At 32.8% G+C, this 24,169-nt stretch overlaps 2 protein-coding genes and 1 long non-coding RNA gene across 6 annotated transcripts in view; 2 read left to right on the forward strand and 1 right to left on the reverse strand.

Moving 5' to 3' along the window:
* The window catches only part of LOC127728681 (serine/threonine-protein kinase 11-interacting protein-like), a 480,863-nt gene that overhangs the window by 267,497 nt on the left and 189,197 nt on the right, over positions 1 to 24,169 (reverse strand). The window lies entirely within an intron of this gene.
* Positions 15,206 to 24,169, forward strand: part of LOC127728695 (uncharacterized) — a 117,721-nt gene continuing 108,757 nt past the window's right edge. Inside the window, exon 1 of the mRNA XM_052236315.1 lies at positions 15,206 to 15,285. The gene's annotated coding sequence lies outside the window, so the exon portion shown is untranslated. The remainder of the gene's footprint in view (positions 15,286 to 24,169) is intronic.
* The window catches only part of LOC127728736 (uncharacterized), a 133,077-nt gene continuing 129,291 nt past the window's right edge, over positions 20,384 to 24,169 (forward strand). The window contains exon 1 of the long non-coding RNA XR_007994340.1: positions 20,384 to 20,504. This is a non-coding gene — a long non-coding RNA (uncharacterized LOC127728736). The remainder of the gene's footprint in view (positions 20,505 to 24,169) is intronic.

The following is a 24,169-nucleotide window of genomic DNA, read 5'->3' on the forward strand; positions in this document are numbered from 1 at the left end:
GTAAAATTTAAGATGTGAAATACCGTTTTTAATCAGTTTTCTACAGGTACAGCCAAATTTACCAATCAAATCTTTGTATCAATGAAAGAATTTAGTAAAAGTTTTACGTAATTTATGGTAACAAAATCCCTGACTTAATAATTTACCAGTGATGCATTGATTACATTCGTTAAAATCTATGATATCACTACACACACGGGCATAACGAACGAGTTGGGATATATAAACACCGTATGATGGAGCCAAAGGATCATCGCCGTCTAAAACAGGAAAATTAACAATAGGGAATAAAAATTCGTCTCCTTTGTCGTAAATTTGCGTATGGAGTTTTCCTTAGAGATTGAAATGTCCAAATCTAGAAAAGGACAACTACTGCTGTTTATGTAAGATTAAGTTAAAGTAAGTTCTATTGGGCAAATTTCGGTAGTATATTTAGAGAACACTGGATTATTTAACGAAAAAATATCATCTAGAAAACGGAGGTATTGTTGAATGTATCAACCAAATGTAAAAATGACGTGTCTTTACTGAGTTTGGTCATAAACTGAGATTCATAGCAATACAGGAATAAATCTGCTATTAAAGAGTCGCAGTTAGTGCCCATAGGAATATCTACTACTTGTCGATACACTTTATCGCCGAAACGTACATATATGTTGTCCAGGAGAAAATTTAAAGCTTCAATCATATCTTCACATTTCCAGTAAGTGTATCTAGCATACTTTCCTTTATCGTTACAGAAAAGGCTTTAAACGAGTTACAGCAAATAAATTTGTAATGAAATTTTTCAAAAGACCATTTAATTAAATATGAAAATTTTTTCTTGATAAGATTGTGTGGAAGTGTAGTATAGAAAGTAGAAAAATCATAACTGTCAACAGAATTAAAAGGACCATCAAAAGCATGTATTTTATCTAAAACCTCTAAAGAATTTTTAACACTCCAAAAATAATTAATACCATTATTTTCATAAGCTTTATTACAAAAGTTAATAACAAGTTCTTTGATAGTAGTAAGGGAGGTAGTTAGAAGCACTGATATATTGGTAGTAGAACACTTACTAGATGCGGAGATGAAACGGAATTTAAATGTTTTTTTGTGCAATTTAGGTAACCAGTACATAGTAGACTTTCAAATGTTCGGAAGAGGCTTTAAGCTGGGTAGTGGCAGTGATATGCTTGTTTACAATTTGACTCTCTGTGGAGCGTACGGACCTGAATGTAGATGAATTTGTAATTTTGTTTTGGAGAACTTCCGTGTAGTATATGCGTCACACCACCACTACATTATTTGCTGCTTTGTCTGCCGGTACGAACACAAACCGCTTTGCGAGTACTTGGAGTTTATTTTTTATTCTAGAAATGAACCCTATTACTAATTACATGTATTCTGACTATTCTGACAAAATTCTTGAAGATCATTGGCAGTAATATGTCTTTTAAGTGTTAATTGGGGTATACGCATATATAGTCAGCACTCAGAAACTTGTTAATCTTTGCCTCCCTCTTATTTATCAATATTAGTTTGACGCGACATTTTATAACAAGGTAAACCAGTGCAGGCAAAATTATACATTGATCGGGTATCGGATCGGATCTTAAATACCCATACTGATATTTTTCCAAATTCAATATCTCCTCATGTCCGCAACATGTTCCCAATTCTATATCTCATTCTAGCCAATAGAATCTTTCCCGGATCTCAAGTCAGTCAATGAGAAACGATATATGTTACGTATTAATTTCAAGACGGCGTTAATATCGTATGAAACTAATAGTTTAGCAAAGCAACAATTAGCGAAGCAATACATATAATGCGTCCGGTATGATCAACTGTTTCATATTCCTGGTTTGATGAAGATTTTGAGGTAACATAAGTTTACCGATTTCCAAATCTCACATTTTCATAAAGGAGATACAAATCAAGGAAAAAATCAAAACTAACGGATCTCATGAGCCTGTGTGCGTCGACTAACGGATCTGATGAGCCTGGGTGCGTCGACTAACGGATCTGATGAGCCTGGGTGCGTCGACAAACGGATCTGATGAGCCTGGGTGCGTCGACTAACGGATCTCATGAGCCTGGGTGCGTCGACTTACGGATCTCATGAGCCTGTGTGCGTCGACAGGGAAAGCGTCTCATGTTATGCACGCATTACCTGCAACACGAATCCACGTTTAGTTTAAATGTCACAATCGGTAATTGTACACAAGTGGTACAATTATAGATCAGACGACCATTCTGGTATCTAAAGATCTAAGACCGCGAAATCATATCGCTAGTGAGTTTAATATACTGACACATCGTACAGCTCACCAATTCATGATGTTTATCACAAAACTTATGCTTTGTCGATTTCATCATATCTTTGTTGGAGCAGTTTTTGTGTCAAGAGCACGTCAGTGTTGATTAAGTCTGTATAACTTGAAGGCTGGAATCATCACGTTTGTCATAGATTTTAGTTTGAAGTTTGCCATCTCTGTTAACATAAAAAAAAAAAGATCAAAATATGGAGCATACCTTCTAGTCTAGGTTGTGTCCTTAATCTCTTATCCACTCTGATATATGAGACGCAAGCTCTCACTGACATGTGGGTAATTGATTGACAGGATTGGTTGGTTGGTTGCTAATGTTTAACGCCACTTCAAATTTTAGCACTATTGGCTATATCGTTGCGGTAAGTGTTTATTTGTAGAGGAAGACGGAATTCCCGGAAAGAACCACCGACCTTCGGCAGGGAAACTGACAACCCTAGTCAATTAAGAATGGAGTCTAGGGTTGACAGAACATATTCAATATATCAAAGTAAAAATTCAGGAAATTGGCATGTTGTTTTTATCATTTTGGCTTTGTTAAGGTTCTGTATGAATTCTGCTTTATATGTTATCAAAAAACATATCAACCAGGAGGGGTACACAACTAGTACCAAAAGGAAACAGTCTGTTGAAATAACAATGCACCAAACTCGACAAATATTTTGTCGATCAAAATTATCAGCATTTTTATAATGTCACCTTCGGTGATTTTGTTGTTGGGATCAGTGTCGTTCTTTATTTATATAACGTAAGGTTTTTTATCTAATCTAATACAAGGAATTTGCATCTACGATTTCCATGTTTGTAGAAGAAAGGATCTTTTAATGAGAAGCGTCCGAGTTGCTATCATGAAACTAACAATATTTGTTAATAATAAACTCATCATAGTAACCAGGATTAAAATTTTGTATATTTTGAAGAGGTATTTGACTAGAGCATAATTCGATTCTAATTGGGAAGTTTTTCTTTAGTCGATACTTCATTTTATATTCAAAAAATCTGGTTACTTTGCTAGCCTCTTATTTACAATCCATACATCTAAAAACAAACACCAACAAACTTGACCAATCTCATCAAGCAATGCATACTCGTTGGTATTCGTCAAAAATTATCCTTCTCTCACTATATAGACAACAACTTTTCGCTCAACTATGACGTAATGAAGTAAACCTCGTGTAACTTTGTAATTACATCAGAGCTGATCACTTTATCATTCGAACTCTTAATACATCTATTTACTGTATCAATGTCATTGATCTAGCTACGATTCAGCGGTTATATAATGGCAGATCACTGTTTGACTGTAACACTATTCAATATTGATCTATGTGAAGATTTAATAAGATAATGACGTAAAAGTGGGTTTTCCCTTATAGAACATTGTCATACTTTCTACTTGTAACCTTGATCCCTGATGTGCTTATAAAACTGAGAAAGAAATTATATAACTAACACTTAAATATATCTACTATGCACCTTAGTTAATTGAAAATATCTATCCTATATCCTCAATTGTATATGTATAGATGTAAACACTTGTGAAGTAAAGCTTAAAAGTAGTTTTCTTCGTGAAACACCAGATCTGAAATAATTATTATGTTTTATGATCTTTTATAGCCACATCACAGCGAATCAAATGATGGAATATTTGCAATTTATTTCCAGCACTTATAATTAGTGTTACAATTTGTTGTTATGTTGTGTACGTCACACCACTGTCTCAGATAAGGGGGAATTTAGCGATCACAAACTTGTTCAATCCTGTTAACCTGAGTCTGAACTCAGTTGTTGTTGTTGGTTGCCGTCTGTCATATTTATTGTTCATGTATTGTTTTGTCATAAATAAGGCCTTTGATTTATTTGTTTGAATTGTTTCACATTTTGTCATGTCAGGACCTTTTATAGTTTAGAACATACTCAACCCTTCTCGACCAATGAAAAGTCAGTTTATTTCCCTCTAATTTTCATAGTACATGGCTTTCCATGCACTATAAAACGCTATACATGAATGACTTTTCATTGTAGATTAATTATGGAAGTGAACTCTTCAGAACTACACTAACGAAGTGGACAATCCCCTGAGGCATTTTCCTTGGGAAAATAGCTGCTGATTAAAGATGAAAGAGAAAAGAATAAAAAAAAAAACATTTTGAATTTTGCAAATGTTTATACATTTTGTAATGGTACACATATATATAATAAACAAAAAATGAAATGGGGGTAAAAATGTAGGTAAAATAATATTTATTCAATGTATATACCTGATATTCGAGTCAATTTTTTTTTCTTTCAAGAAAACAATCTCAGACTGCTGATAAATAAAGCAAAGGATTTTTTTTTCGAAAAACACAATACATGTTCATTATCAATAAACAGTAAGCATCTAATGTTGAATGGTCTGAATTCAAATATTTATACAGTGAGTTATATAATTATAAAAAAAATCAAATTTCAAAAAGCGGATTTATATAACATTGTGTACTTTTTAAATAAAAAATGAAGATATATAAGTATTAAATTTTACCTGAAGCAGAAGAAAAACTCAAATGTTTGAACAATTTATCCTTTTTGTCCTCACAAACTATGTCAGTGCTATTTCATTCCATCCATTGAAATGATCATTACCTATGTTATTCATTCACTTCATTATAAAAAGTGAACTCTTATTTAGGTTTGAATATTACAATGGGAAAGGATAATTTTGTAAGGTCACTCGAAAGTGTGAATATGTTCTAAATTGGTCAGACAATACTTGGTCATGTTTTATGAAGACTTAAAGCCCTCGGCTACGCCTTGGGCTTTAAATTTTCATAAAACATGACCAAGTATTGTCTAACCTATAATTAGAATATAGCAAAGTGCTCTCGACCAATGAAATTGTAGGATCTGATGCCTCTTAGGTGTGAAGAATGAATGCAAATCATGTTCTTAGTAAGGGATTATCCTATTATTTGGGTCTATTTACAGTTCAAAACAAAGAGTTTCTATAAATGAGTTACAACTGCCCCGAAGCACATTTATCAGATTGAAAGGATTTATCACACAGTGATTGAAACTGACTAAAAGTTGAATTATGAAACAAAGAAAAAACTCAAAATAAGTTGAAGTTTACTGTGCAGTAAAATTAGTACCGTGAATGTTATTATGAAAATATTCTTCAAATTACTAAATAATTAAATAATATCAAAGCATTTGCAAAAAAAAGAAAAAAAAAAGCTTTGAAATAAAAAAAAAAAAACCTTAATATTTAGCTTTTCAAAAACTTTGATCACTGGATCAGCGGTTTGGAAGAACAGTTATTTCCAATATTCCGATAAAATAAAAAAAAAAATAAAAAAACAGGAATTTAATCTAAGTTATGAACATATTAAAAACTTTTAAAGGCATTTTATTTGAAAATTTCCCTGACATAATGAAATAGTATTTGATGTAAAAAGCCAGACCAAAATATTGGCTGTTAAATAAATTTTAGTTGTGTATCATTTGATTTAAACTGTAAATTAAAAAAAAAGGATAATTCCTCACTAAAATATTACATGATATACATTCATACTCACAATCAGGAAACATATACAATTCCTACATTTTCTTTGTTCTGTTGTGTCACCTAATATCTATAACGCATATTTTTTTTAAATATTTCCCAAATGATAAGAAAGTCCTTACATTTGTACATCACTAAAACTTATCCATAAATGAAATGCCTAAAAAGGAAGTCATGCATTAATTAAAAACATTGCACTGACAATGAAACTACTTCTTAAATACAAACAATTAAGAGATTATTTGAGAACCTTGACCACTTTACAATATTCTAAGTTTGTAAGAGAATGATAATCCCTTACTTCATGATAAGTACTCGCTAACGCTCGTAATTAATCATGAAGAAAGGGATTATCATTCTCTTACATATTCTGTCTATACGGCTCGTTGTTGAAGGTTGTAAGATGAACTCAAGTTCCGTAAGTCTATGTCATTTGGACCCTGGTGAATAGTTGTCTCATTAGCTGTGATATGTCTTCAGTTTACAAATATTATGAATAAAACGGGAATCAATTGCATTAAAATTAACTCGGATGGATTGCAGACAGTTCTTTTGCTTTTAATTTCAAGAAACAACGTGTTCGGGGAAGCAAACGATTTAAATATTTTATGCGGAAAACGAATAACTTAATGTTTCTGTCATAACCCTATTTACCTTCAAATAGAGGTCGGTCATTTAAAAACGTATCAACCGTATCATATACGTTGACGTATACGCATCTGCAGATATACCAAAAAGTATTATGTGATCCCGAGCTTAAGACTATTATAAGTTTTCCCTCTGTCCCTCTGGTATCTTTCGCCCCTCTTTCCAACAATTAAGTCAGCTACACAATTAAATACTAGCATTATAAATTAATCAGTTGCCCATCTGCATTATTAAAAGTATATACAATTAAAGCTCGGGATAACATAATGATTATTGGTAAATCTGCAGATGCGTATTTGTCAACGTATATGATACGGTTGATACGTCTTTAAATGACCGACCTCTTTTTGTAGGCAAAGTATACCGTCAAATGATTGGTATCGTAGACAAAGTATATCGTCAAATGATTGGTTTCGTAGGCAAAGTATACCGTCAAATGATTGGTATCGAAGACAAAGTATACCGTCAAATGATTGGTTTCGTAGGCAAAGTATACCGTCAAATGATTGGTTTCGTAGGCAAAGTATACCGTCAAATGATTGGTTTCGTAGGCAAAGTATATCGTCAATTGATTGGTTTCGTAGGCAAAGTATACCGTCAAATGATTGGTTTCGTAGGCAAAGTATACCGTCAAATGATTGGTTTCGTAGGTAAAGTATACCGTCAAATGATTGGTTTCGTAGGCAAAGTTTACCGTCAATTGATTGGTTTCGTAGGCAAAGTGTACCGTCAAATGATTGCCACTCTTACCTTCTCTTATAAAACCAAGTTCACGGAGACTGATTAAGTTACATCAGATTGATCACAAGCTCTCTCATTTTCAAATAAAATAAAACAAAAGCAATAACGGGCATTTTTAGAAATGAAATATCTATGATTTTTCTTTAATCATACACTTGTCGATTCTATTTTAATGCCTTCGAATTCTCTAAAATCAACTATTGGTTCGTATATATTATAGCTAAATGTGCAAGCCATTCAGGGAAGAAGTGCGAAGGCTACCTCGCTATTTGCTACTTTTTGTTTTGTCAATATTGTACTATGGGAACTTACATATAAAGTTCTATTCAGCTGGTTCTATTCTAAACATAAGAAAAACCAACAGCCTCATCTATACTACAACAATCAACGCAAGAAAAAACCCCAAATAAGGCACAATGGGAAGGTATTGTCGTTTAGCCTGACTGGACATATTGACAAAACTTGGACTCATTCGATATGCATATTCATGGAAAATTGTATTTATGATATTTATAAATCGTAATCTCGAAATGAATACTCTTTTACCCGAAATATGTATATAATTTATCCTTTAAAAATATGTATTCCTAAAACAACTGTTTCCATATTTATTTGCAGTTTTTAGAAAGACAATTGTCATAATCTCGTTTCTAAATACGCATCATTTCTAAATTAAGCTTATTATCTAGGCAAATACAAAACGAAAGAAGAAATCGACCACTTGACAAGAATGTAATGTTACCAGTTAATCAAATGAAAGGTAAGCATAAACAAATTTGTCCCAAACCCAGTATGTTTTACACAAAAAAGGGAAAATGAGATATACGCCACACTTTTCAAGAAGCAAGTTCATGATACTGTGTAAAGGCAATGATACACGACAAATGGTTAACCTATCGTATTGTGCATATAAAATAATGAGGTTAATCTATCCTATTGTTAAATATAATACAATGAGGTTAACCTATCCGATTGTTAAATATGATATCACGAGGTTAACATGTCCAATTGTGACATATAATATAATGAGGTTAGCCTATCCGATTGTTACATATAATATGATGAGGTTAACCTGTCCGATTCTTACACATAATATGATGAGGTTAACCTGTCCGATTGTTACATATAATATGATGAGGTAAACCTGTCCGATTGCTATATAAAATATGATGAGGTTAACCTGTCCATTTGTTACATATAATATAATGAGGTTAACCTGTCCGATTGTTACATATAATATGATGAGATTAACCTGTCCTAATGATACACATAATATGATGAGGTTAACCTGTCCGATTGTTACATATGATATGATGAGGTTACTCTGTCCGATTAATAATTTAAACATCATGAGGTTAGCCCATTCAATTGTTTCATGAATATCATGAGGTTAACCTGTCTGATTGTTACATATAATATAATGAGGCTAGTCTGTCTGATTGTTACATATAATACAATGAGGTTAACTTACCCGATTGTTACATATAATATGATGCGGTTAACCTATCCGATTGTTACATATAACATCATCATGATGTTAATCTATCCAATTGTTACATATATTATCATTAGGCTGGTCCGCCGGATTGTTACATAGGATATGATGAGGCTAACATGTCCGTTTTTACATATAATAAGATGAGGTTAACCTATCCGATTGTTACATATAATATCATGAGGTTAACCTGTCCGATTGTTACATATAATATGATGATGTTAGCCTGTTCTATTGTTACATATAATATGATGAGGTTAACCTGTCCGATTGCTATATATAATATGATGAGGTTAACCTGTCCGATTGCTATATATAATATGATGAGGTTAACCTGTCCGATTGTTACATATAATATAATGAGGTTAGCCTGTCCGATTGCTATATATAATATGATGAGGATAACCTGTCCGATTGTCACACGTAATATGATGAGGTTAGCCTGTTCTATTGTTACATATAATATGATGAGGTTAACCTGTCCGATGGCTATATATAATATGATGAGGTTAACCTGTCCGCTTGTTACATATAATACGATGAGGTAGCATATCTTATTGTTACATATAATATGATGAGGTTAGCCTGTCCGATTGTTACATATAATATGATTAGGTTAACCTGTCCGATTGTTAAATCTAATATGATGAGGTTAACCTATCCAATCGTTACATGTAATATTATGAGGTTAGCCTATCTAATTGTTACATATAATATAATGAGGTTAACTTGTCCGATTGTTATACATTATATGATGAGGTCAATCTGTCCGATTGTTACATATAACATAATGAGGTTAGCCTATCTTATTGTTACATATAATATCACGAGGTTAGCCTGCACGATTTTTACACATAATATGATGAGGTTAATCTTTCCGATTGTTACTTTAAACATGAGGTTAGTCTGTTCAATTGTTTCATATAATATCATGAAGTTAACCTGTCCGATTGTTACATAGGATACGATGAGGTTAACATGTCCGTTTTTACATATAATATGATGAGGTTAACCTGTCCGATTTTTACAACATATAATATGATGAGGTTAGCCTATCTAATTGTTACATATAATATGATGAGGTTAACCTGTCCGATTGTTACATATAATATGATGAGGTTAACTTGTCCGATTGTTACACATAATATGATGAGGTTAACCTGTCTGATTGTTACATATAATATCATAAGGTTAACCTGTCCGATTGTTACATATAATATCATGAGGTTAACCTGTCCGATTGTTACATATAATATCATGAGGTTAATATGTCCGATTATTACATACAATATGATGAGGTTAGCCTATCTAATTGTTACATATAATATAATGAGGTTAACCTGTCCGATTGTCACACATAATATGATGAGGTTAGCCTGTCCGATTGTTACATATAATATTATGAGGTTAGCCTGTCTGATTTTTACATAAAATATCATGAGGTTAACCTTACCGATTATTAAATATAATATCATGAGGTTAACATGTCCAATTATTACATGTAATATTACGAGGTTAACATGTCTGGTTGTTACATATACTAATATGCATGCATCATCCCATGCGAATCCACATGATTCTTACCACGAGAAAGTCTAATATGGTAAAAAGGAATATTAGTCGCAACTAATGTTTGGTTTAGTAAGAGTGAGCTAAGTTTGATAAACTTCATTTGCACCTTTAGAAAAAGTTGGATTATTTACACCGACCCACCCGGTCTAAGTGTTTTGGAGTTGGATTATTTACACCGACCCACCCGGTCTCGGTGTTTTGGAGTTGGATTATTTACACCGACCCACCCGGTCTCGGTCTTTTGGAGTTGGATTATGAACACCGACCCACCCGGTCTAAGTGTTTTGGAGTTGGATTATTTACACTGACCCTCCTGGTCTCGGTGTTTTGGAGTTTGATTATTTACCCCAACCCACCCTGTCTCGGTGTTTTGGGGTTTAACTATTTACCCCGAACCACCCGGTCTCGGTCTTTTGGAATTGAATTATTTACCTCGACCCACCCGGTCTAGGTCTTTTGGAGTTGGATTATTCACCCCGACCCACCCGGTCTCGGTGATCTCGAGTTGGATTATTTACCCCGACCCACCCGGTGTTTTGGAGTTGGATTAATTACCCCGACCAACCCGGTCTCGGTCTTTTGGAGTTGAATCATTTACCCCGACCCACCCGGTCTCGGTCTTTTGGAGTTGGATTATTTATACCGACCCACCTGGTCTCGGTGTTTTTGAATTTGATTATTTACCCCAACCCACCCTGTATCGGTGTTTTGGGGTTTGATTATTTACCCCGACCCACCTGGTCTCGGTGTTTTGGAGTTGAATTATTTACCCCGACCAACCCGGTGTTTTGGAGTTGGATTATTTATCCTGACCAACCCGGTCTCGGTCTTTTGGAGTTGAATTATTTACCCCGACCCACCCGGTCTCGGTCTTTTGGAGTTGGATTATTCACCCCGACCCAACCGGTCTCGGTGTTTTGGAGTTCATACGACTTTCTCGATTTTTGTTTGTTAACTTGATTTGTCTTCTTAATCGATTTATCAGTAAACTACTGCGGTCTATATTTACATAAGAGAAGTCATCCAAATATTCGGAAAAGTGGTGTTTAGTTGGGCCTGGGGACCAATTAGTATGTCTGATTGTCAGGAAAGCGCCACTTGAATATGTCATTATTTCATTATATATGATAAGGGCGGGCAATTTAGTTCATATATATATATATATATATTACTTTAAACAGTATTTTATTCAAATAACTTGGATTGGATTGGGCAACTGGCAAAGCCTATGTAAGCCCTCTCCATAAAACAAGGTACAATATATTACATTCAATCAAAACAACACATAATGACTGCACAAAATTATTTTGTTCAAAACTACCTCATTGCTGACTAGAAAGATGCTTCAAATAGTAAACTCAAAAAAGTCTATTAATATTTTAAGTAACAAACTTCAATATTGATTAAGAAGCATTACATTAAAGTAAACTGTCTCCAGTCAGCTGTTAAATATTATTATTAATATAACTCATTTTTCCAAAACAACATGTTTGATATCATGGACTTATTTTTACTAATTTATCGCACCTGAATAATAACAACAGTGAGTAAACAACCATATTGATACATTAAAGAATCATAGTAATTAGAAAAAGAATTCAGAATGTAAATAAAAAATAAAAAAATAAAACTCCACAAAAAGTGGTTAGAATGATAAAGAAAACAGTGGTGCATTTATTAGTTTTTTTTAACTTTTAAATTATTAATCATTGTCATTCATTTTCTAATTTTGTTTCAGTTTTATCTATCTATATATATATAGATAAAACTGAAACAAAATTAGAATATAAATGACAATGATTAATAATTTATATATATATATTGGAAAATGTTGTTTGTGCTGTATTTAGACCCCTCTAACAAGAAATTTGTTTTGCATGCACACGTATAAAAATTGCGGTTTTTATCCAACGCAATCATAGGTTTGAACGTTGTTTTCAATTTAGACTTGTTTATACTTTTTCGTTTGGGCTTGTATTATATTTGCCTTCGGGTTTATATGATCCGTTCATCCTATTTTGACTCCTCAAAATTCAAGAGTCTATCCCAAATTGAGGTAAATTGTATGGCTTTCCAAATACCGTTTCGATTCCTAACATCACCGAAGAGACATTAATTGTCGAAATCCGGATATGGTGTACAAAAACCTTTGCACCTTTTGTTTGCGGTATGTCATCTTTTCCGCAAGTTTATTGTTTTCTGTTTAGTATTAAAAATTTAATTAAGATCCATTGATTACATCTGTGATCCGTTTATTTGGCAATCGCCAATGGCAGTCAGCAGGGTTTAAGAACATTTGTTGTTCGACCTGTTAGTCAAATGCGTTTTGTTAAAATATACTTTTTCACTTTTTTGGTCTTTTGGAAAATGTTGTTTGTGCTGTATTTAGACCCCTCTAACAAGAAATTTGTTTTGCATGCACACGTATAAAAATTGCGGTTTTTATCCAACGCAATCATAGGTTTGAACGTTGTTTTCAATTTAGACTTGTTTATACTTTTTCGTTTGGGCTTGTATTATATTTGCCTTCGGGTTTATATGATCCGTTCATCCTATTTTGACTCCTCAAAATTCAAGAGTCTATCCCAAATTGAGGTAAATTGTATGGCTTTCCAAATACCGTTTCGATTCCTAACATCACCGAAGAGACATTAATTGTCGAAATCCGGATATGGTGTACAAAAACCTTTGCACCTTTTGTTTGCGGTATGTCATCTTTTCCGCAAGTTTATTGTTTTCTGTTTAGTATTAAAAATTTAATTAAGATCCATTGATTACATCTGTGATCCGTTTATTTGGCAATCGCCAATGGCAGTCAGCAGGGTTTAAGAACATTTGTTGTTCGACCTGTTAGTCAAATGCGTTTTGTTAAAATATACTTTTTCACTTTTTTGGTCTTTTGGAAAATGTTGTTTGTGCTGTATTTAGACCCCTCTAACAAGAAATTTGTTTTGCATGCACACGTATAAAAATTGCGGTTTTTATCCAACGCAATCATAGGTTTGAACGTTGTTTTCAATTTAGACTTGTTTATACTTTTTCGTTTGGGCTTGTATTATATTTGCCTTCGGGTTTATATGATCCGTTCATCCTATTTTGACTTCTCAAAATTCAAGAGTCTATCCCAAATTGAGGTAAATTGTATGGCTTTCCAAATACCGTTTCGATTCCTAACATCACTGAAGAGACATTAATTGTTGAAATCCGGATATGGTGTACAAAAACCTTTGCACCTTTTGTTTGCGGTATGTCATCTTTTCCGCAAGTTTATTGTTTTCTGTTTAGTATTAAAAATTTAATTAAGATCCATTGATTACATCTGTGATCCGTTTATTTGGCAATCGCCAATGGCAGTCAGCAGGGTTTAAGAACATTTGTTGTTCGACCTGTTAGTCAAATGCGTTTTGTTAAAATATACTTTTCACTTTTTTGGTCTTTTGGAAAATGTTGTTTGTGCTGTATTTAGACCCCTCTAACAAGAAATTTGTTGCATGCAAAACAAATTTCTTGTTAGAGGTGTCTAAATACAGCATAAACAACATTTTCCAATAGATCAAAAAAGTGAAAAAGTATATTCTAACAATGATACGAAGGATGGAGACAGTAGAATACGGTTATAAAAGACTAGCATGCTGTCGTCTCATTACGGTTTTTACTTTAAAGGAATGGTAAAAAAGAAGCAAAAAATGTCAATGTCTTTTTCACGACATATATCTGTCATCACGCATGGATCAAAGGTTGTGGTCTATTGTTACACAGAAAAAAAATGAATGAACAAATTGAAATCAAAATAACAATGAATGAAATTTAATGCCTAAATGTGTGTACCGGGAAGTTAATTATAGAGTTTATATTTTTTTTATATAGTATCTGAAAAAATTCCATTGCAAAGTAGTATTACAACAAAATATTTATTTGAATCGAATCATAGAAGGAAGTAGTATTTAAAAATGAAAGATCATCAAAAAACTAATTTGAATGTCAAGGGCACTGCTTTTCACTATAACGTAAAAACACAACACCTATTTCGACAGTCTGTTTTATTTATTTATAAGGAAACTTAACTTCTTTTATATCATGGTCTACAAGGGTCATAACAATATTTATTCGCAATAAGGAGCATAGATCCTAAACGTATTCTTTCGGTATGGCAAACGATCTAAATTTAAGCTCGCAAGAGTATTGCGTAAATCTTTTTACATTTTTATACGATACAAGTCAATCGATGAGCTGAATGATCGATAATAAGAAAATTATTTTGGATTACGGTAAAAAAGTAATATAAATTGTTGTTACAATAAAAGTTGTAGTAATTAAGACCGTCTGATATTTGCAAACTTTGATGCCATCACAAGTGGGTCGGCTAGATCTAGTTTATTACGTACTGTTGCTTTTGTTTAAAGTCATTATTTTACTAATATTTTCACTAACATCTACCATTAGGGTTCAGAAATATGCTTGATAACCAGTATATTTTAATGTAGATAAATGGTTCAACGGTATTGTGGTTTACATAATTTGGTCGCATATATAATATCATATCTTTGACTTTGAACAACAATACATCAATACCGACTTTAGTCTATAAACAAATAGAGAAATAAGCGCCAAAGTGACACAGAAAATAAATTCAAAATAAACCAAACACGGATCAACTGAATGAAAGATGTAAACAAACCATTGAAGTATTACAATAAAACCACCATACAATCGTTGATTAAAAAGATCCATATTTCTTGCTTGTCTCCAGAAATCTTATCGATGGCAATCATTCTTTGCTCCTAATGTAAATTTGCTCTGCAGAATATGCACTTTGCTGTGCACAGAATCTAAAATCAATGACAAAACGACGTGCATTTAGGTTCGCCTGTTGAAAAGGTTTTTCTATGGGAAATCCCCAAATCATTTCCCATTCATTTAAAGGTCAATTTGGATTTGTTTATTGTTAATTTTCGGGGACCAGGTCCTAGGTAAGGCTTTATTTTAACTTTTATTGAAAAAAATTGAAAATTTATAAATTTCAGTTGTTGTTTTTTACCTCAACTATATGGCCGCAGCGATTCACCACTGTTTTGCGGTAAGGAAATCAATAATTAAACCCGCTTACGTAGAGCGGTGGGAATAGTATCAATCGAAATCCAATAAATGAAAGTATTTCTACAATCAGCTGTTTCTTTGGCATCTGGGTCAGCTTTGTTTACATGTCATAAACAGAAAAAAATGTCAGGGAATTTCGAAGAAGCAAATTATACTTATGAACCAGTGTCAAAATTATTAATTGGTCAAATGCATGAATGAACAAAATCGGTTGATTACTGCACGATAAGTTATTTTTACTCTTAATAGCATTATTTACAACAATAATAAACTACTACTTGATTACTCTTACCACCACAGTAACTACAGATAATTATATCAACAAAAAAGTCAAAATATGATATACGAATAATCACAAATCATGCAAGTCATAATTAAAAACGAATAAAAAAAATAATTTCTGTTTTCATATCATGTATGCTAATGAATGAAAAACAAATCTAATTTAAAATATTGTAAATTTACGGCAATATTTTCAGGAGCGGGATCCATATTACAAAATGGGTTTCACCTTGAAAAAAAGGGGTGCGGATCCAGTCTTATTTAGAATTAATTATAACATGAATAAAAAGTAAAATCCAAAAAAGGGGTTTCCAATCAGCCTTGAAATGATTTTCTACGGAAATTTGAAACGCTCAACGATGAAGACATTGTTAAACTAAATGAAATTAAAAAAAAATCTTTATGTGTTAGTGTTCAAAACCCATTAATTATAAATTAAGCTCTACGGTAGATGTTTTTTTTTCACCTATAAGCAATTGACCTCTTGAAAAGTTTAACCGGAAACTTAGTGTGTATCCATATTTAGTTAGCTATGGGAAATACAACCAATAAAGCTTTTCAAAGTGAAAGTCACAATGCTGTTAATAATAGATAAGTTAAACCTTCATCAATGAAATTGTTATGGAAAAATATCATGATGGTCTTCGATTTTTAATGATTCGTGAAATATGTTTTATTTAAACAGGGAAATCCAATCGAACAAGAATTAATTCACAAAATAAATTCCAAACTTTGTGTGCTCATTCTTGGGTGTTGCTACAAAAAAAAATTTAAGCGGACGATTACAAATAAATAAAATTTAAATTAAGACACGAAAGGAATAAGTGATTATTTAACAGTAAAGGATAAAAAAAGAGTTCTTAATGGATGCATAGCCTATGTAAAAAAAATTCAGTATTATAATTTCGTATTCTCGTACAACATATTAAAATCCCATGAAGAACGTTAACAAAAATTAAGCGAGCAGAATCCACCGGTAACAGGACTTTTGTCCTAGTTATCAGTTAATAAAATAGAGTTAACATGAGGTTTGTTGGTTTAGAAGTGCAGTTTAATTCTAAAATGGCGACTTTATTGTTAATTTAAAATAAAATGTTCTTTCAATCTTAAAAGTTTGTCCATATAACAAAGGGGATATTTCACATAATTTTGATAGTATCATTTGTACGATCAAGCAATAAAATATAAATTAAAATATGGGACAATATTCATCAACGTGAGTACAATGAACCTATAACATGAACTCGGGGTTACAATATAGGGTTAAGTAAAGCACGACTTAGGTATTAAAAGTACCAAAATAAATACGCAAGTGTCTCACAGACGTATATTGCATGCATGGGGACAATTTAAGAAACGGTGGTGAACCATGATAAATAAGGGTGGTCATCTTTAAATGTCACATACAATACTAGTACACAGTATACTTCAATAGATTAAATCAATCTTTTGATAAACATATAAAAAACTATGCTAACAAAATATGTACATTGTGAGTTAAAGATACGAAATAAGCCCCTCATTTTTTTTATGCAAATGACGTCTTCAATAATTATTCTTTTGATCTATTTGACTTAAATTGTAACAATGTATTGGGGAGGGTTGAGTGCTCATACACTTGTTTAACTCCGCCACATTCTGTATGTGCCTGTCCAAATTCAGAAGCCTGCTGTTTTATTAATGGTTGTTGTTGGTTCAAGTCTGTCATATTTGGGTTTTATTTTCGTAATTGTATTCTCATAAGTTAGGCCGTTAGTTTTCTCGTTTGAATTGTTTCACGTTTTCATGTCGGAGCCTTTTATAGATGATTAAATGGTATGGGTTTTTCACATTGTCGAAGGACTTATAATGACCTATCGTCATTTGAACTCTGGTGGATAATCGTCTCATTGAGAATCGCACCACACCTCCTTCTTTTTATACAAAGTATTGAAAAAATAATTTCTAGTTCGGAACTCAGATAATTTTAATAAAAAGGCTGTCCTGTAAAGGAAAAGTGTACAACTTGAAATAAAAGAATGATAATATAACGGTTTTCAATGAAAAACTTTTCCAGTTCTTTTTAAGAATGTATAACGACTGTATGTACAGCCTGTAAAGCAGACCTTCAGTAAAGCTATATTGGAGTTGATGGATTTATTTTCCGCGAACTTGCAACACTGTCTTTCATTGTCCTGCTTCATTGCTTAAGAATGCAATATTAGCGAAATTAATCATCTTGTATTCCTGTCTAATAGTGAAGAAATTAGTACTTAAATGTCATAGCATTTCTTAAACAATTCTCGTTGACAGTGTGATTATACTGGAAGGAATTTAATGTTTTATGACCTGATAATGCACTTCATCGATTTTAAATTCCTAAGCATATAGGGCATTCGTTATTAAGTATTCTTTAGTTATATATAGTATCACAATTTTACATGGATTTTTATAAAGTGCACATTGAGAAATAAGTTAATCCAACTACTCGGTCACCAAAGAATTTAGTTTTATATATAAGTGTTTCAAAACGCATCTTGCATGCAAGACTAGGAGCTATAAAGAATAGATTGTTTTTTAAATATCATAATCTAATCACTGTTAACAATAGTCTGTGTTATCATACTATACAGTCATAACAGTGATCTATTCAAAAGTTAACATACAGCCTGTAACATTTCTTATTCCATTGGTCGAGATTAAAAAGGGGAGATGAACACTTTAAATACTAATTGATGGTTGAACCCGATTACACGTCAATTCAGAAACTTCTTCGATGGTCATATTTATTTATAGCGTATCATTTTTGGATAATTTTGGGTAAACATTAGATATTTGGTAGTTTCGTTAAATTGATTGTTGAGACACGGTGCGATTTTGTGCTATAAGACATGTGCTGTTGACCCGAAGCTGTCTTTTGGGGGTGCTGTTGTATTGCTGGGGTGCTAATTCATTGATGTATACTGTTGAAGGCAGTACGTGCCCTATATTTGTTATATTCTGTGTCATTTGGTCTCTGGTGGAGAGTTGTCTCATTGGCAATGATACCACATCTTCTTATTTTTATATCTAAATCTCGCTTTGGTCAAATGATGTAGTTGAGGAAATATGTAGTGAAAGATGATAAAATTATGGGTTGCTAATACGCGAACCTTTTGTACACTGAGCGTATTTGAGATGACAAGGATTTTTGTTACCGTCAATTCAAATACTATACTTTGGCCTTGTGTAACACATTTATGTGTCTGCGTATTATCAATAAAATTAAATCTTGAAGAAAACACAATAATTTATTGAAAGCATACTTCATTTATGTTAAGAGAAGTTTAGCATAAATGGCACAAGTTTCAAAAACATTTTATTTTTTTATGTAAATCTGTTCACTTTCAATTTGACAAACGTACACTCTAGGCTACTACAATTTACGCCAGATTTATGAACGTATGTATTTTTGTTCTTGTAATGTCAGCTCTTTGTGCATTATCTGTATCAACAAACTGAATATTGCACAAAAAGAACGTTAACTCGCTTTCCGTAAAGTATATTTTCCTTGTGTGGTCATATCTGTTTGTTTTACTTATTGGAAGGATGTTATTGTTTCTGATAATTGATTTGGGCTTACGATATTTACAATTACCCGAAATGCCAAAAAAAGTGAAACATTTCTAAATCGAAAGATGAGTGTCGGGTGAAATGTTCCAAAACTTTGAAGACTCTACCAATGGTACATCATTGCTTGCGGAATCACATCGATTAATATGGTATAGATCTTATTTGAGTCTTAGATTCGGGGAAGAATCACAGCGATTAATATGGTATAGATCTTATTTGAATCTTAGATTCGGGGAAGAATCACAGCGATTAATATGGTATAGATCTTATTTGAATCTTAGATTCGGGGAAGAATCACAGCGATTAATATGGTATAGATCTTATTTGAATCTTAGATTCGGGGAAGAATCACACCGATTAATATGGTATAGATCTTATTTGAATCTTAGATTCGGAAAAACTCTATACTTTAAGTAAAACTAAACATTTATAAGCCGAATTATAGTCACACTGACTACATGTTAACGATTAAATAACAGTGTGTGGGAAACTTTCTTGTCACTCACTTTGCTTGGCTAAACTGTTGTCATTTTAAAAGCTCTTGTCATGACCTTATTGGTAAAGGAGTTGAATGTCCTTGTTGTCGTCTTGTCTATTTCTTTTTCACATTTTTTACTAGACTTTTTTCATAGACTGGTAGTGAATAAGAAATTGACATAGTATTACATGTATGATATTCACATACTTTCTTTTGAACTCGGTGCGTTAACCGCTTGAAGTCGGTATTGTGTTGTTGAGTTAGTTCTGTCTCATTGAAGAATAGCTATCTCATTTTATTCGTTTCTATTTCCATAAAAAAACTTATTGCATAAATGCAAATAAATTCTACAACCGAATGATCGATTAAAAGCAACATATCATATGTTAGATCACTGTCGCATAGAGGATTATATATTACATAAGAATAATTATTATTCATGGGAAACCCTAATGTCAGCCATCTTCAATGAAACAAAACATTATAATAACGTTCATCCATCTCGTTGAACAGTACAGTTAACTCTAGATTTGTGGTTTTGTTCCTGTTACTTTAGTTGTGTCTGTAGTGTTGAGTACTATCATTTTTATACGACCGCAAAACAAATTTGTGGTCGTATATTGGTATGACGTTGGCGTCGTCGTCGTCGTCCGGCGGCGGCGTCGTCGTCCGAAGACACATTGGTTTTCGCACTCTAACTTTAGTTTAAGTGAATGGATCTCTATGAAATTTTACCGTAAGGTTCAATACCACAAAAGAAAGGTTGGGATTGATTTTGGGGGTTATGGTACCAACAGTTAAGAATTAGGGGCCAAAAAGGGGCCAAAAATAAGCATTTTTGTAACTTCCAGACATAACTTGTGTGCTAGTGTATGGATCTCTCTGACATTGTACCATAAGGTTCCATGTCACAAAGGGAATGCTGGGATTGATTTTGGGGGTAATTGCCTCCAAATTTTAGGAATTAGGGGCCAGAAAAGGGGCAAAAAACAAACATTTTTCTAGTTTCATGACAATAACTTGTGTGTATTATATGGATCTTTTTAAAATTGTAAAATTGTACTACAAGGTTCCATATCACAAAGGGAAAGCTGGAATGGAGTTTGGGGGTAATTGCCCAAAACGTAAGGGGCCAAAAAGAGGCCAAAAATAAGCATTTTTCTAGTTTCCAGACAATAACTTGTGTTCAAGTGTATGGATCTCTCTGAAATTGTACTGTAAGGTACCATACCACAAAGGGAAGGCTGGGGGTGATGAATCATAAGGGGGTTCAAAAAATTTGGGGAGGGGGGATTTTTTTTTTCCTTCTTTTTCTTTAAAATTTTCCATTTTAAATTGGTTATTTCTGATTTATATATAAAAGCAAATGATAATGATATGGTTTGAATAGGTTAATTAAAATTTTTTAAGTTCTTAGACCACATTCATTCTGTGTCAGAAACCTATGCTGTGTCAAATATTTAATTACAATCCAAATTCAGTGCTGTATCAAGCTTGAATGTTGTGTCCATACTTGCCCCAACTGTTCAGGGTTCGACCTCTGCGGTCGTATCAAGCTGCGCCAGGGAGCATTTTATTCATTTTGGCTTAGGTTTTGTCTGGTTAATTCGACTAATGGTTTTTGATTTCCACCTTGATATCTTCTGCTTCTATTTATATATATATATATAGACGATTAGTTGTTACTTATTTTCTATAGCACTTGATAGCCTTCAATACATAATGTCGACCGCTACATTGTATCCTGTTTTTGTACAGACCATGACTATGTTTCCTAGAATACAGTAAACAACTGCGTATTTACCTATACCTGTAAACTGTTAAAAGAGATGGATGAATGTTACTATGATGTTTTTTCCAAGAAGATCGTTGACATTAGGGTTTCCCACGAGTGATCTAACATACGTTAACATTAGGGTTTCCCACGAGTGAACTAACATACGTTGCTTATAATCGATCGTTCGGCTTAAATATTTTACTTGTATCTATGCAATAAGTTTTTTTTTTATGGAAACAAAAATGAATAAAAGATTTTTTATATTCTTCAATCAGACAGCAACCCAACAACAAAATACCGACATTAAGGGGTTAAAGCACTGTGTTCATCAAAAGAAATTATCTAAATATGATACATGTATGTCAAGTTCTAAAGCATTACGAGTCTATAGAAGTTGCAAATATGTTAAAAAAATTTATTACAGATCTGGAATAAAAAACGATGCATATACTTGTCCATACTTAAAAGTCACTGACAACATAAATACAATTAAATGAATTTAATACATTATGACAAGAGGAAGTTATAAAAGTGACTTCCATAGAACAATCTGTTCTACTAGGGGTGTTTAACTAACGACTTTGACTACCCATGAGGGTCTCGCACGGTCGGCTCTGTTAAATAAAACCGAGGAAAGACTACTAGCAGACATACAAAGGAGGGAGTAATACCATTATCATGTTCTCATTAAAACAGCTTGGATTTTGTTTTATTTCCACTATTCGGCATCTATTTTTTGTTTCATATGCCCATACAAAATTATGCATAAACTCGAATGTAAGTTTTTTCTTTGTTGAACAACAATAAATCACTATGCACTGCTATATTAATTTTGTGTCACTATGCACTACTATATTTATTTTGTGTCTAAAGATTCAAATCTATCGAGAAATAAATGAAAAAAAAGCAATTTTGAAACGAGTATCTCTAAATTATGTAAATAAATTATCTAAAGACATTAACACGCATGTTAGTATTGCTGATCCACAAGACATGCTAGAATCTAGAGGTTTATATTTATTTTTTTAGGATTCAACCCGTTTATAAACTATTGTTTGAGCATCTAATTTTTTTGTTAACGTTTACTATTAGAATTTTAATAGTTTGTAAATGAAAGCGATCTTAATAAGTATTACTTTCAAATATGACTGATGAGTGTTATACTATGTATGTAGGTAAAAGTCTATTAGTGATAAACTAGTCAATGAATGACTTCCAAATAGCTTAATGTTCTATATGAAGACAAGCTTCGTTTAAAAAAAGCTTATACAACTTAATAGCAGTCAGTAGTCAGCACTTGGGTGTTGACATGAATATCAATTATATGGTCATTTTTATAAATTTTCTGTTTACAATACTTTGAATTTTTCGAAAACTTAGGATTTTCTTATCCCAGGAATAGATTACCTTAGCCGTATTTGGCAACAACTTTTTGGAATTTTGGGTCCTCAATGCTCTTCAACTTTGTACTTGTTTGGCTTTATAACTATTTTGATCTGAGCGTCACTGATGAGTCTTATGTAGACGAAACGCGCGTCTGGCGTATTAAATTATAATCCTGGTACCTTTGATAACTTTTTACACCACTGGGTCGATGCCACTGCTGGTGGACGCTTCGTCCCCGAGGGTATCACCAGCCCAGTAGTCAGCACTTCGGTGTTGACATGAATATCAATTATATGGTCATTTTTATAAATTTTCTGTTTACAAAACTTTGAATTTTTCGAAAACTTAGGATTTTCTTATCCAAGGAATAGATTACTTTAGCCGTATTTGGCAACAACTTTTTGGAATTTTGGGTCCTCAATGCTCTTCAACTTTGTACTTATTTGGCTTTATAACTATTTTGATCTGAGCGTCACTGGTGAGTCTTATGTAGACGAAACGCGCGTCTGGCGTATTAAATTATAATCCTGGTACCTTTGATAACTTTTTAATATTATATTCGAATGCCAAACCGACGATCTAACTCGACATAAGGTTTGAGTGCTTACAAACATGTTTAAACCAGCCAGTCTGTCATTTGTTTTTTTTTCCTCGAAAATTGTATTGTTATAAATGTTGAATTGGATATACAAATGTGTTCATCTTTGGTACTACAAATTGACAATAAACCTAGATGAAAGAGGGGCTTTTGGGTAGTTTATAACAATATCCACGTTCGGTAAGAAATGAGAATTTGAATCAAAGATCTCGTGCAGGGAGAGCTATACTCTCTTCACGTTGTAAAGTAACCCTTGTTACAACTCATAAGCTAACAGCGCCATGGCAAAAAAGTAAAAGACAAAAAATACAAACAACAGTATACAAAACACAACATTGAAATCTAAAGACTGAGCATGACGAACCCCACCAAAAAACCGGGTGTGATCTCAGGTGCATTGGAAGGGTAAGCAGATCCTGCTCCACATGTGGCACCCGTAGTGTTGTATAAAATATGTTTAAAAGTATAAATTTGAGAATTAATCATGGGGATTTTCAAGTGAAAACAATACATTAAATGTACTGCTAGTTGTGTCATGTTTTAATTGATTTGTATGTGTTTCGGTTATATTGCAATATATTACTCTGTTATTTGTGTTCACTTATACTTTCTACAGAACAAACACTTACTAAAACATAATTTGAA

The sequence above is a fragment of the Mytilus californianus genome, unplaced genomic scaffold (genome assembly GCF_021869535.1).
Source record: "Mytilus californianus isolate M0D057914Y unplaced genomic scaffold, xbMytCali1.0.p SCAF_2, whole genome shotgun sequence".
Taxonomy (NCBI): Eukaryota; Metazoa; Mollusca; class Bivalvia; order Mytilida; family Mytilidae; genus Mytilus; species Mytilus californianus.